General features: G+C 43.1%; 1 protein-coding gene across 5 annotated transcripts in view; it reads left to right on the top strand.

Moving 5' to 3' along the window:
- Window positions 1-13,230, top strand: part of LOC116849387 — a 242,217-nt gene that overhangs the window by 136,083 nt on the left and 92,904 nt on the right. The gene's annotated exons all lie outside the window — the stretch shown is intronic.

Here is a 13,230-nt window from a genome sequence, read left to right as displayed (position 1 = left end):
CTCTCTCTCTCTCTCTCTCTCTCTCTTTCCCACCCTCTATCTCTCTTTTTCAGCCCTCTCTCTTTCTTCTTATCCCGGCCAAGCTAAAGCTGCACGCATGTATGTGCATGTGGGCATCAACTTGTCCCGGGCGGTGTTCGCAACGGAGCGCTCCGGAGGCGACTCCATCTCGAAAGGAATGTCGTTCGCGCGAAGGTGCGTAGGTCTACAAAATATATCAGTGTGCCTTTACGAGCCCACGCTTTCCATCCCGCGAATGGATCCGCGCGGCAGCATCCGAGGAGTCGAGGCGGCATGGATGCGACGCGTGGCCATTAATATCTTACAAAATCACCGTCGTGACTCCTTACGCAAGCTCACACGCTCGTCATTTCCCCGAAAGCGCGCTGGTTACGCAGCAGGTTTGCGAAAGGCACCGAAGGTGACAACCTGTTCTCTGCCTTCACCTCGATTTCGCGTCGGGAAACGCCCGTTTTCGCATTTGCATTGCCTTCCTTCTCTCCTTCTCTCTTTCTTTCTTTCTCCCCCCTCTCTCTCTCTATCTCCGTCTGTCTTTCGCTCTCTGGTTTCTCTCCCTGTCTCTCCCTCTTACATAATAAATTTAAATTATACAAAATGCACACGTAATACCGGAAAATGCAAATACGATATATTATATAAGTATAATTTATATAATAACCATTTATATAATAATTTAATCTATTTAAAGAATGACATTACTTTCGTGACGTACAGGTAAGTTGCATTCCGCGAATGCATTTATTCGTAAACTAATACGCGCACACGATGCCTGTTCTATCGCGGCGATATGAGTGGAATCGTTTAGGCACGAAGCAAAATGAGTGCGAGCTTCTAGGTCGGAATCGTCTGTCACCAACGCGCGAGTGTTCGGGATTGTTAGCTGATTAGAAATCGTTGGATGATGGAGACATCGTAGCACATGCTACGATGCAGTATCGATGCACATGATCAACATTGTGTATATATCGTGGCCTTACATTATTGCCGTGCTGATACGCGTAACGAGGGGACCGAAAAATATTACATTGAGAGTAAGAGTCGTATTTTATTTTCGATAATTAATAATGTCATTGCTCGTCTCGGCACCATCTCGACGCGACCCAATTCCCTTCAATCCTTCATCACGCGCGAAACTGAGCCGTGAAATCGGTGAACCGTGCGCATCCAATTAATTCAGAGGATCCACGTCTCCACGGCGTGGCCTTGTCGGGACATTCGACTTCTCGGCGCCGGAGAGAACGGGTCGAACATCGACAGACAACCAAAGAAGGAGACAATGAGGCTACGATGTCTCCATTTAGAGGCGAATTAAAAAAAGTCAGGAATAGTCCGCGATCGTCAAGCGAGGCGAGAAGGCTGCTGCGCTCTCTCAAGGCGAGCGGAGTGAGAGTGAATTCGAAAGCGAAAGCGACCGGTTCGTCGCGTTTCGACGTGGGCCTGCCGATAAGTAACACGCTCGAATGTTGACCTTTTCGCGCGAAATCACACACCGTTGAGAACAAGAATTGCGGCGGCGGGCAGTCGACGATTCTGCAATCGCAATTATCGCGTCCGCAGGATGAAGACGTCGCGACAATCGCGTCCGCCGATGTCCCACGGTTCGATACACAACAGAGCGAGCGGAAAAATAGAATTTGCGCGAGACGTAAAAATAAACGGCGCAGAAAATAGAAGCAAACAGTATAAATAGAAAAAGGAGATTGATCCGCGGATTGTATCTTACGCGTTTGTCGTGATACACGTATAAGCGCATTTACGCGGAGGAATATCGACCGGCCAAGAGAGAAAGAAATGATTCCTAGCTTGTTATTAATCTTAATTGCCATCTGCAGGCTGCCAATTAGTAGCGCCTGTCGCTTGTTTTTCCCCGATTGCTTCCTCTCGGTGTCTCAACACCATCCCTTCTCCGATCCCTTTTACTCGCGATGGTCATCTTTGTTTCTCTGTATCGCTATTCAGTGTAATTATGGGCCGTCCACGCGGAAAGTGTTATTATTCGAGTACCGGCAATGGGGTGGTCAAGTTGGGGTTACATTATGATTTACCAGTATTTAGGCGCGCTTAATAGTACGGATTAAATACGGCCACGACGACGGGGAAGGGAAGGTCGTTTCCGGAAGGTCTTGTCTGAGCTCCTCTCTTCCTCTCGAGATCTTATATTTATATATTACTATTATTATTATCTTAGTCTTCGCTCAATGTGTCTTTCGTTTTCTATTCCCTGTTTTCCGATTTCTAAAACGTACTTTTCGGCACCATTAGATACCGAACAATAAATTTACGGCAACTCCGACAAAATTAATTTTCTCGCGCGCGATTGAAGACGTTTACGCAACCGTCATTGCGTTTGATCAAGATCGAGCATGAGTTATTTTCGACGATATCCATCAATTCCAAAGTTTTTATACGACAAGCTGTAGTTAACGCACGGCTAGGTGTCTTCCGATGCGCGGCCTTTTAACGAAATTGCGTGCCAGTACAAAGCCAGTACAAGATGTTCATGATAAAGTCGACGCGTTATAAAGTTTTCTAAGCGGCGCGGTTTTGGCTTACAAAAAATAGCAAGAAGCGAATGAAACGAAGTCTCTGAAACTCGGAAAGTCTCTGAAAGTCGAAAGCTGGAAAGTCGAGCTGAAGAAACGTCATCGCGCATTAATCCATTGGTGCAACCTCTTGGCGTTTTCCCTGGCGTCGTTGCGGGACTCTTCGCGCGAAAAAACGATGACGCGCGATGCGACGGCTCGCGTGATTCTCAAATTTTAGACCAAACGTTAATGGCAACGGAGACACATTTTTACTGGAATTTCATGGCAATCAGCATGATGGATCGCAGATTCATCGTGCTGCTATCTCCCTTTTTGCCGCTGTATATAGTAAAATTCAATTTTACATAAATTCCGATATTCCATAAAACGAGCAGCGAATATCGTTTAGTTTATATTAATATAATATAGTTTACAATGTAACCTAGAGTAGCCGATAATACGAGTGATAATCCGCTGATGGTGTTATTTACACACCGTATTGCAATACATAATTATGTCGAAACATTATTGCCAATATTTGCAATTTATATATTGTTCTATATACCCGTTTCCCGATAATGATATTATTTGTGATATCGCGCGTGATATTCCATCATCAAGAGTGGACCGTGCGGCGAGTTTCTCCATCAACGGTATTTACAACTCGCACACGTACAACTTGCACGCACACGCACGTACGAATTTGCATTCGAATGCACACACCGCGAACTCGCGACAAGCGAGCAAGCATATTTCTTTCACCGCTGCCACCGCCGCCGCCGCCGCCGCCGCCGCCGCCGCCGCCGTCGTCGCCGTTTCTACGTCGCCGTTCCGGGATTGACCTGGTTCTTTGCCGACGTACAGTTATGACGGCTACGCTTACCGGCCCGTGTCCACTCTCGATTTTGTCGAGAGAATTCACTCTCCTCGAAACGCGAGCGCAACTTGCGCTGAATTTCCATTAGTAACCGCGCGGCCCCGACGCGCTCCATCGATCGCGAAACGGCCTTGTCTTGCCGGATTGCTATCGCGACCGTTTGATCACGCGCGACCCTCTTACATGCCGAGCTTCGAATTTTGTTCGGACCAATTTCTCGTTACGGTTATCGATAACCTTTCGGCGATCAATCCAGCGCAGCCACGTTTGAACGCTCATGATTGCTTCCACGAGATGATGTTGCAAATCGCATGTATCTCAAGCCCATCGTTCTCTTTTAACCCTTTGAGCATATTGTGCTGCAAATCTGCACATCGATTTTTTCAAAAAGGAATTTTTTTTCGGAATACAATAAACAATTAAACATAAATTAAATTTTAAAAATTTTATTGCTTTTTTTATCGGTTATTGCTTTTATACCATCACCAGATTCCTCATCCTCTTTTTTTAGTCAAGAGTTTAAAGTCAAGAGATTTAAAGTCAAGAGTTACAAATCGACAAAAATCATAAAATTTATATCTGTATATCTTTGTTGATTTAAATATGGCACTCGAATTAGATTCAATCAATTCTGAAAATTTCATGCTGGATGCTCGATTTGATGTTGCTGAAGCGTTAACCCGATTTTTCATTCGCAATTTCCGTAAAATTCCCGATTTTGCTCATGTGGCAGTTTAGTTTAGTTTCGCCTACTTTCCAGTTTTCGTTTCGCAATCGCAATTGAAAGGGTTGCATTTTCGCACGCTCCGCGACGATTGTAAGTACGATTTCACCGCGAGCGATAAACGAGGCGCTCCTTACAAAACCGCGAAATTGGACGGACTCGCGCTCGTTTGCGATCAAAGATTTGCTCTCAGGCGGTGTTGCATTAACGATCGTCGCGTTTAGCGCGGTATGGCGCATCAGGCTCTACGTGTTCTAATCAATACCAAACGCAACGACACGGAAATCGCCTTCACTTCGCGACGTGTTTACATGCGTGTGCGTTGCCGCAAAGTTGTCGAAACTCGTTAAGACTACATTTAACGCTTCGTGTGGCAATTGCTCAGCCACGCGAATTATGCAATTAGCGAATCTCGTCTACGTGCTACGCCGCTTCGAGAAGCATACAACGGGTGAGAAGCAAACGGGTGAAATGATTTGTCGTGTGCTTGACGATCGTAATTCCCTCAGCGACAATTGCAACAGGTAATTCGCACTGAGGGAGTTACGATTGTTGAGCACATGACATAGTTTCACCCGATCGCTTTTCACTCGTCGTACGCTTCCCGAAGCGGGTTAACATGAAGACGAGATTCGCTAATTGGCGAGATTGCATAATTGGCGTAGCTGAGTAATTTGCTACACGAACCGTTTAATGGAATTTTAACGAGTTACAACAACTTCGCACGCATGCACACACACACACACACACACACACACACACACACACACACACACACACACACACACACACACACACACACACACACACACACACACACACACACACACACACACACACACACACACACACACACACACACACACACACACACACACACACACATACACACGTAAACGACGCGAAGTGGAGGTGATTTCCGTGTCGTTAGTTGCGTTTCGTAGATAGTAAATGTTTTCCGCGCAAATTAGGGCTATGACGTGCAGAGGATCGTAAGTGATAAGACTCGACACGCGTTCATCGTCATACTGCATGACGTGAGTTTCCGCCGCTGTCACAACACCATTTACGAGTGACGATTTTATTTGCCTGATGAACGACGATCTCCTATCAAGTATTTAACAGAATATTGTGCAGAATAAAGTTAAATATCTGTAAATCTTTCGTCTGATGGATCTTAAGCGTTAAATTGTTAATTATACGCGCGAGAGAATTTGCGTAAATTTGGCGAGAATTCACGCGTGAATTCAATCTGATAATCAGCAGAATCAATTAATCGCGATAATGTTACGTTTCACGATAATTCTCTAATGTAATTGGCCGTTTCGTTGACTGTGTGAGTCTTATCGCTGATGTTCTTCTGCGCGCGAATCTGCGATCCATCATGCTGATTGCCATGAAATTCCAGTAAAAACAATGTGTCTCCGTTGCCATTAACGTTTGGCCTAAAATTTGAGAATCACGCGAGCCGTCGCATCGCGCGTCATCGTTTTCTCGTTAGTTACTACCTGTCATTAAAACTTCATATTCAGAAATTAACGTAAAGCGATAATTAAGTAACCGGGATTGCATAACGGAGCTGATAATTGCATTATTCCCACCGCAAAAGCAAATATACTCTCTGTAACAGTTTATATAAGCGCTCGATGCTTTATATCTTTCCATCAGAATCGCCGATAAATTCACGCACAAACTTAGCATTCTTAAGCACAAACTATTGGTGAAAGAGAGAAACGGTTACTCAGCAGACATTTCGCGACTAACGTTTCACTTCGCGCTATTATTATATTTATTATTTACGCGCAGAGCGCGGCCGAGGAAAGACGGAGAAAGAGAGAGATCGAGAGGGACGAGAAGGGAATGAAGCGAACGCGACGTAAAAGGAAGGCGTGGATCGTTACGGAACGCGCGGCCGCAGGCCTCGTAATTATAAATTCAGAAAAAAAGAGTAGCTGTAAAGGCCCGATTATCGGGCGGTGCGTGTATGTGTGCGTGACGGTGTATGAGAGTGTGCCTGCGTCCGTGTATGCGCGAAGGAGAACGCGGATTCTAATTGACCATCTGCGATTGCACGGTGCCAGCCGCCGTTGCACGTCTTCATCTCGCCGAGGCATGATACCGTCCGCAGCTTATGCCGCGCACAGTACACGTTGCGATCAAAATGCGAGAATAGGAATCGCGCGGAGAAACGTGGAGGGAGAGCCGAAGGAGGAGGAGGAAGAGCGGAGATTGCGAGAACCCCTAAGATTGCGAGAGCCTAAGAACACGAGATTCAGAGGGATATCATACGTCATTTAACATTCCGAGCGCGTCAATATGCGGTGAACTCGCCCCGGGCCTCTTGTTCGTTTTTCATGGTGCAATATGAAGTTGGTAGAGAGGAAGGGTATAAAAGAGCAATCAGGAAGAAGCGTATCGATCAGATTGTATATCTGTCTGTCCTTTCAGCCCTTCAACCCTTCACTCTCTCGCTCGCTCGTCTGCCAGCCTACCCGCTCGCTCTCTTGTCTGCCGGCCTACCCGCCCGCCCTTCCGCCGGCCCATTGCCGTCCGGCTCGCTTGCTAACCCTCTTTTTATCTCGTGCGTTCGTTCAAATGTTCGTTTAATTGTACGTTCGGTTGAATGATGTGTAGCACACGCACGCAATCTGTGTAACGCCACCTCTCCAAAATGCAGGTGGAGATATAGAAGTCACCCCATCTTGCAACGTGCTCGAAATACATGCATATGATTACTCGGCTAAAACGACTGACCAATCCGGCGCGTCCATGCGTTGTAAAAAAATTCAAGCGGGAAATAGCAAGGGTGCAGGAAGAGGGTCGGAAGGGAAAGGGTTGAGTGGGACTACAATGGCGAAAAACAAGTAGGGATAAATTGGTGGAGAGAAGGAGAGAGAGAGACAGAGACAGAGAGACAGAAAGGGACAGAGAAAGGACGGGGAAAAATAGATAGAGAGGGAAAAGTACATACGCGAAAGAGAACCCCGCAAGTTCCGCGGCGGCAGGACGATTCGACGCGAAAGGTAAAATTTAATGGCGATAGAATCTGATAAGAACGACGATTTATATTTCATACACTGCAATTACAGCCGGAGTTCTTTCATGTCTCACTAATTGTATTTGTGTCGCGCTTGAGGGAAAAATTTTCCCAGAATAAATATATCTATCTATCTCTTTTTCTCTCGAGATGTGCGAAGATGGAAGCTTAAGATGAAACGGACGATGAATAATGAACAAGAAGTAACGCGGCTAAAAATACGAGAAACAGATGCTGAGGAGAATTTTATCGCCGTGACAAGCTCCGATAACGAAATAGGCGAGAGAGAATATCGTGAAATAACTGGAATTTAAACTCAAGCAGACTCGCGCGGCTCACTTGCGGAACTGACCGTTTCCGGTGATCAGATTATTCTGTATTCCTTTTCCTCACGTGCGAGAACGAAACGGATGAGATACCGGAAACGCAAGAAACCCGAGGCAATCGTGCGACGTGTTTAATTTCGCGGTTAATGAGAATAACGCGCCGACAAAATTAATTAAATCAGATAAATTTTAATTTCCTGCCGCCGAGACAGTGTACAGCAGGCACAAGATGCATGGGGAAGGGGAGAACGCAAAGTTCCGCAAATAGATTCACACACAAATGGATATTTCGCGGGAAATTGACTGCGAAAACTGTGACAATTGAGTTTTAATATACTATACTATACTATAGTAGTTTATACTATACTAGTATACGGGGACAATATAGTGTGAAATCGAGATCTAATGCGACTAATGAAATAATCGACCAACTGATTCGACTTACTCGCTTTCGGTAATACCGTGAACGTATTTTCGTATTCCAATTGTATTAATAACACGTCGCTCGAAGGACATTGCTCATAGATGCCCAGGCGTTTCTGTCTCTCTCTCTTCTCTCTGTTCTCTCTCTCTCTCTCTCTCTCTCCTTTTCTATCTTTCGCATATTTTTCACATGTGTATATGTACGTGACTTCTTTCTATGTAAATATCGATTGTTAAAACGGCTCGACTCTGTCCTCGAAATGCCATTCCTAGGGTGCATCGACAAAGCAAAAGGGTTGGTAACAGCGCAACGCGCCTCTGTATATAAAAAAATTCACTCTCGAACGAGATAGGGAACAGAAGTGTTCCTTTGTTCTTTTGCACCCTATGTACATACTACGTATTTAACATTGACGGCATCGACAACGCATCAATATCCAAGAACGAGAGAGAGAGGGAGAGAGAGAAAGAGGGGGGAGAAAGAGAAAGAGAGAGAGAACGAGCAAGCGAGCAAGGGAGATTAGCGGCTAATGAAAAGGTGGAGTCTCGTGGAATGACGTTTTAAGTGCCGACAAAATTGTACGGGGCGATAAGAACGCACAGCCGCCTCCGATCCTCTTTCGGCCCGCTGGTAGGGTTATATACAATAGATACGCGCCTCGCGAATTACCTAGACGGGTGGACACATGCACGCGTGTATATGTAAGCTTAGTCCAGCCGCGCGCGCCCAGCCGATTCACGCTATATTCAAAAGAATAGTTTTGCAGTCACAGAGCAAAAATTATTACGAGAAATTTGCTAAGATGGGTAAATGACTGGCACCGCGATATTGCATATGTTTTATGTTTAATCAATATAGATGACACAGAGACAGAGAATTTCTGTCTGGACTATTTCTTAAATTTTGCAAGTTCTCTGTGGTCCATTTAGATCAGATTAAGGCCAGATTAATTAACCCAGGAGTGGGCGCGTATCGATCATTTCCCCGTATTTTTTCGTTTTCTACTTATATCATCTAATCTATTGACATTATTGTATTTTCGTTTTTACGTAAATTTTCTTTGATGTTTTCTCGTATAGTATGGAGAAGAAATAAAAATATTATGATTTTATTTCAAGTTTTCACTTCCTTCATTTTTTAGTTAGAACGTTGTTTAGTCCTCACTTTTTTTTTTATTAAAATACGTACTAAACAATTGAAATTTCAGTTATCCCCAAAAATGAAAGCCCATGAAGCAGACGAAGAGTTAATCACACGATATAATGATAATAGGCTCTCTATACGATTTTATAGCTGAGATTATGGAACACGACTTTTTCTCTGAAAAAAATTCCTGAACGAGCACAAGTGCGTTTCTTGAGTCAGCTCGAGTAGGCGATTCATTTCGTCACGACCTTATTTATCGCACGGTAAATGGCACACGGGGACACACACGAGACGGTCTCTCCATGTACGGCTGACGAAGGCTAAGGATAATGCTCGATACAACTAGGGCAACTCGTATCCATATTCGGCGCCGCGGAGGATGATCTCTTAAATGGCCCAAGGATTGCGCGATCTTAAAGGTCACCGGGACTGACCTTACCCTAATTCCGGCGATCGAGAAATCGAGTCATGAATTACCCCTTTATATTGCGTGTGTTAACACTCTCACAGAAAGTAATCTGTCAAAAAACAGCGATAAATTTTTACTGACATTTTAATTCCATTTAAATCAATACATCGAGTTTTCGCCATTTCCTGGTTTAAACATTTTTCGTCCTCTTTAATAGCACCCTTTATTAAAGATAAATTATAGCACAGAGAATGGCGCACCGAAATCTCGTAATGCGTTATATGTAACCCTTTTTGAGAACATTGATCGAGGGAAATATTCATGATAATGAACGTTGATTGAAAAATAATTGTCGAAATATACATCAAAGCGAATCATACGAATAACGAATTATGAATATCGAGAATAATGAGAAACGAATGTGTCAATACGTTAATATTTCGACTGTTCTCCTCTCATTTTCCTCTTCTCTTTTGTCGTGAAACAGCGGTATCGTCATGCTACAATATTTCGTATCAAAAAAATATTAAGTGGATTGTAAATGCTTTTTTGTTTAAATGCTGATTATATTTCCTACACTGAGAAAAATGATTTTGCAGTTATAACGAAAGTTGTCTAAATACGAGAAACTAGCTAAGATGGATAGATAACTGGCATACATTGCAATATCGCATATGTTTTGCATTTAATTAATATATATGACAGAATTTCTATTTGAACGATTTGTAAAGTTTAGCAAGAAAATCTCATTTTATTGGCTACGGAATATTTGAAGAAATTCGAAAAAATTTAGAAGGAGAATTTTAAGAACCTAAGATCTTAAATATAAGATCTTAAATATAACATTAAAAATAAGATTAAATATAAGATTAAATATAAGATTAAATATAAGATTCGACCATGAATATCGGTCTAATTATTTCAGAACAGTCTCTCGCTTGAAAAGAATCTCTCTTTGACCCCCGGATATCGAATTTTTAAATGAGCCACTGCACAACGACAAAGATGCACGCCGTATATGCCGCATGCACCGCGTGTGCATAGATAGACAGGTGCGTGACACGCCTGCCTGGCCTATCGTCGGGTCCGCGCGCTGCAGATTATGCAACGTTGCATTGGATCGCGAGGATCATATGGTGGCGGCCTCTTTATACTTGCCGTCGTTATTGGCGCGCAAGAGAACCTATGCCCTACGTCTCCCCTACACCAACCAGCATCTCGTATCCCTTTCTCACGTTCACCCCCTTGCTATGCCGTATTTATCTACTGCACTTTGCCGCTTCTGCCGCTTCTGCCGCGGCAAAGTGCAGTAGATAAATACGGCATAGCAAGGGGGTGAACGTGAGAAAGGGATACGAGATGCTGGTCGGTGTAGGGGAGACGTAGGGCGTAGGTTCTCTTGCGCGCCAATAACGACGCAAGTATAAAGAGGCCGCCACCATACGATCCTCGCGATCCAACGCAACGTTGCATAATCTGCAGCGCACGGACCCGACGATAGGCCAGGCAGGCGTGTCACGCACCTGTCTATCTATGCACACGCGGTGCATGTGGCATATACGGCGTGCATCTTTGTCGTTGTGTAGTGGCTCATTTAAAAATTCGATATCCGGGGGTCAAAGAGAGATTCTTTTCAAGCGAGAGACTGTTCTGAAATAATTAGGCCGATATTCATGGTCGAATCTTATATTTAATCTTATATTTAATCTTATATTTAATCTTATATTTAATCTTATATTTAAGATCTTATATTTAAGATCTTAGGTTCTTAAAATTCTCCTTCTAAATTTTTTCGAATTTCTTCAAATATTCCGTAGCCAATAAAATGAGATTTTCTTGCTAAACTTTACAAATCGTTCAAATAGAAATTCTGTCATATATATTAATTAAATGCAAAACATATGCGATATTGCAATGTATGCCAGTTATCTATCCATCTTAGCTAGTTTCTCGTATTTAGACAACTTTCGTTATAACTGCAAAATCATTTTTCTCAGTGTAGGAAATATAATCAGCATTTAAACAAAAAAGCATTTACAATCCACTTAATATTTTTTTGATACGAAATATTGTAGCATGACGATACCGCTGTTTCACGACAAAAGAGAAGAGGAAAATGAGAGGAGAACAGTCGAAATATTAACGTATTGACACATTCGTTTCTCATTATTCTCGATATTCATAATTCGTTATTCGTATGATTCGCTTTGATGTATATTTCGACAATTATTTTTCAATCAACGTTCATTATCATGAATATTTCCCTCGATCAATGTTCTCAAAAAGGGTTACATATAACGCATTACGAGATTTCGGTGCGCCATTCTCTGTGCTATAATTTATCTTTAATAAAGGGTGCTATTAAAGAGGACGAAAAATGTTTAAACCAGGAAATGGCGAAAACTCGATGTATTGATTTAAATGGAATTAAAAATGTCAGTAAAAATTTATCGCTGTTTTTTAACAGATTACTTTCTGTGAGCGTGTTAACACACGCAATATAAAGGGGTAATTCATGACTCGACTTCTCGATCGCCGGAATTAGGGTAAGGTCAGTCCCGGTGACCTTTAAGATCGCGCAATCCTTGGGCCATTTAAGAGATCGTCCTCCGCGGTGCCGAATATGGATACGAGTTGCCCTAGTTATATCGAGCATTATCCTTAGCCTTCATCAGCCGTACATGGAGAGACCGTCTCGTGTGTGTCCCCGTGTGCCATTTACTGTGCGATAAATAAGGTCGTGACGAAATGAATCGCCTACTCGAGCTGACTCAAGAAACGCACTTGTGCTCGTTCAGGAATTTTTTTCAGAGAAAAAGTCGTGTTCCATAATCTCAGCTATAAAATCGTAGAGAGCCTATTATCATTATATCGTGTGATTAACTCTTCGTCTGCTTCGTGGGCTTTCATTTTTGGGGATAACTGAAATTTCAATTGTCTAGTACGTATTTTAATAAAAAAAAAAAGTGAGGACTAAACAACGTTCTGACTAAAAAATGAAGGAAATGAAAACTTGAAATAAAATCATAATATTTTTATTTCTTCTCCATACTATACGAGAAAACATCAAAGAAAATTTACGTAAAAACGAAAATACAATAATGTCAATAGATTAGATGATATAAGTAGAAAACGAAAAAATACGGGGAAATGATCGATACGCGCCCACTCCCGGGTTAATTAATCTGGCCTTAATCTGATCTAAATGGACCACAGAGAACTTGCAAAATTTAAGAAATAGTCCAGACAGAAATTCTCTGTCTCTGTGTCATCTATATTGATTAAACATAAAACATATGCAATATCGCGGTGCCAGTCATTTACCCATCTTAGCAAATTTCTCGTAATAATTTTTGCTCTGTGACTGCAAAACTATTCTTTTGAGTATAGCGTGAATCGTCAAGAAAGATTTTTATCGCCCGTGAGATTTCGTTTCGCCGCGAACGATCCGGATAATTATTATACCGAGCGAATCCTATCGCCGGCTGGCGATCGTGCGACTATCGTCGCCGCAGAACGCGGCCTACGTTTACAGTCTCGCGTTGCGCTCGAGTGGTGCACCGGTCGCATACCAGCATCTGCACGACAGCACGCAGTCACCGACTAAGCCCATCATCGCGTCCAATGTTCCGTCCACTGATTACGAGGACGGAAATGGAAGAGAGGAGAAAGAAAGAGACAGAGAGAGAGAGAGAGAGAGAGAGAGAGAGAGAGAGAGAGAGAGAGAGAGAGAGAGAGAGA

Source organism: Odontomachus brunneus, unplaced genomic scaffold (genome assembly GCF_010583005.1).
Source record: "Odontomachus brunneus isolate Ranch 3 - 2012 unplaced genomic scaffold, Obru_v1 Obru_scaffold_114, whole genome shotgun sequence".
In the NCBI taxonomy this organism is placed as follows: Eukaryota; Metazoa; Arthropoda; class Insecta; order Hymenoptera; family Formicidae; genus Odontomachus; species Odontomachus brunneus.
The sequence above is the reverse complement of the archived record's forward strand: the minus strand, read 5'-3'. Positions and strand labels throughout refer to the sequence as shown.